General features: G+C 54.0%; 1 long non-coding RNA gene across 1 annotated transcript in view; it reads right to left on the reverse strand.

Moving 5' to 3' along the window:
* The window catches only part of LOC108795213, a 10222-nt gene extending 9493 nt beyond the window's left edge, over positions 1 to 729 (reverse strand). The window contains exon 1 of the long non-coding RNA XR_001941743.1: positions 701 to 729. This is a non-coding gene — a long non-coding RNA (uncharacterized LOC108795213). The remainder of the gene's footprint in view (positions 1 to 700) is intronic.
* Positions 730 to 2315: the final 1586 nt, after the last annotated feature.

The raw sequence follows: 2315 nt of genomic DNA on the forward strand, positions 1-2315 counted from the left end.
CCACGACGACAGAGGATCACCGATCACCCCTAACGAGAGCCCAGACTGCACACGGCTCTGCTCTCCATCATAAAGAGACCATAAAAGGGAAAAATAATCCAAACACCGAGACACAAACAGAGGACACCAGATACCGAGATCTACACCCGGCATACAGGACAAGAGAAGTGGTACTGTGCAGAGTCCATACATACAGAATAAGAACAGATACTGAGAATGACACCCGGCATACAGGACAAGAGAAGTGGTACTGTGCAGAGTCCATACATACAGAATAAGAACAGATACCGAGAATGACACCCGGCATACAGGACATGAGAAGTGGTACTGTGCAGAGTCCATACATAGAGAAGTGATACCAGGTCTGAAATAAATCTTATATTGGTCCCTGTGTCTCCCTTTTTAGAACTTAGTGCTTTTCTATGTCTGTCTGTTTCCCACTGCAATGACTCTTCAGCTCAGTACAGGAAGGGGAGGAGCCGTCTCCATGGAGACACCAGCAGCTCTGCCAGAACTGTGAACCCAGTGAGGGGCGGTCCCGGTCCCCGCTCCGCCCACTGACTCTCTTCTCACACAGGACACTTTTTTCACACATGCTGCAAATGGTGACAGGTCCTCTTCCCCCCCGGAGAACACAGTCTGCCTCTACATGAGACTGGGCCCCCAGCTTGCACCCAGTGAGGGCCCCTACTTCTCTCACCTGCTTCCCCCGGAACGCTCAGCTTTCTTTCCTTCCTCTCCAACTTCTGCTAGTCTGTAAAGGGGGAGACGCATGTGACCCTGCCCGGCCAATCACCGAGGGGTCCCCGGGAGAGGCGGGTGGGAATCGCTGATTGACAGCTGCTGGGAGGGGCCAGCTGCTCTGGGCGAGAGTGACACAGACAGGTGAGTGACAGCAGCTGGGAGGAGTTATCTTCACAATGTGAGCGGGCGGTACCAGTTGATTGACATCCACGGAAGTAAAGCTTGTGGGGAGTGGACGACTAGTGGGCGCGGCCATCTGCCGTAAATAACCAATGGAAAGGGGCGGGGAGTAGTGAGTGAATGACAGGTAGGGGACAAGGCTCAATCAATGGGTGGGCGGGGCTTAACGCTGCTAATGATGGATGTGGACAGGTGGAGATGCAGCTGTGGACAGTTGGAGATGCAGCTGCACACAATGGAGGACGATATTAGGTACAGAATAATGCGTAATAAGAATCATATTGAATGCATATATAAAATGATAAATAAGACATCTAATGTATATAATAAATACATGTTTGTTAATATATAATCACTGTTCTTGTGTGTGGGAGGGGGCAGGTAGGCGGGGCTCAGGGATGTACAGATGCCAATGATCTCCCTGTGTCCCGCCCCTCTCTGTATGTTCTTGTGTGTTTGAAGTGGGACAGGAAAACAGGTGGGCATACAGGCGAGGAAGGGGGACATTGGGGCGCTCATACTGGCATACAAGCGAGGAAGGGGGACATTGGGGCGCTCATACTGGCATACAAGCGAGGAAGGGGGACATTGGGGCGCTCATACTGGCATACAAGCGAGGAAGGGGGACATTGGGGCGCTCATACTGGCATACAAGCGAGGAAGGGGGACATTGGGGCGCTCATACTGGCATACAAGCGAGGAAGGGGGACATTGGGGCGCTCATACTGGCATACAAGCGAGGAAGGGGGACATTGGGGCGCTCATACTGGCATACAAGCGAGGAAGGGGGACATTGGGGCGCTCATACTGGCATACAAGCGAGGAAGGGGGACATTGGGGCGCTCATACTGGCATACAAGCGAGGAAGGGGGACATTGGGGCGCTCATACTGGCATACAAGCGAGGAAGGGGGACATTGGGGCGCTCATACTGGCATACAAGCGAGGAAGGGGGACATTGGGGCGCTCATACTGGCATACAAGCGAGGAAGGGGGACATTGGGGCGCTCATACTGGCATACAAGCGAGGAAGGGGGACATTGGGGCGCTCATACTGGCATACAAGCGAGGAAGGGGGACATTGGGGCGCTCATACTGGCATACAAGCGAGGAAGGGGGACATTGGGGCGCTCATACTGGCATACAAGCGAGGAAGGGGGACATTGGGGCGCTCATACTGGCATACAAGCGAGGAAGGGGGACATTGGGGCGCTCATACTGGCATACAAGCGAGGAAGGGGGACATTGGGGCGCTCATACTGGCATACAAGCGAGGAAGGGGGACATTGGGGCGCTCATACTGGCATACAAGCGAGGAAGGGGGACATTGGGGCGCTCATACTGGCATACAAGCGAGGAAGGGGGACATTGGGGCGCTCATACTGGCATACA

Source organism: Nanorana parkeri, unplaced genomic scaffold (assembly GCF_000935625.1).
Source record: "Nanorana parkeri isolate BGI_ZX_2015 unplaced genomic scaffold, ASM93562v1 scaffold947, whole genome shotgun sequence".
In the NCBI taxonomy this organism is placed as follows: Eukaryota; Metazoa; Chordata; class Amphibia; order Anura; family Dicroglossidae; genus Nanorana; species Nanorana parkeri.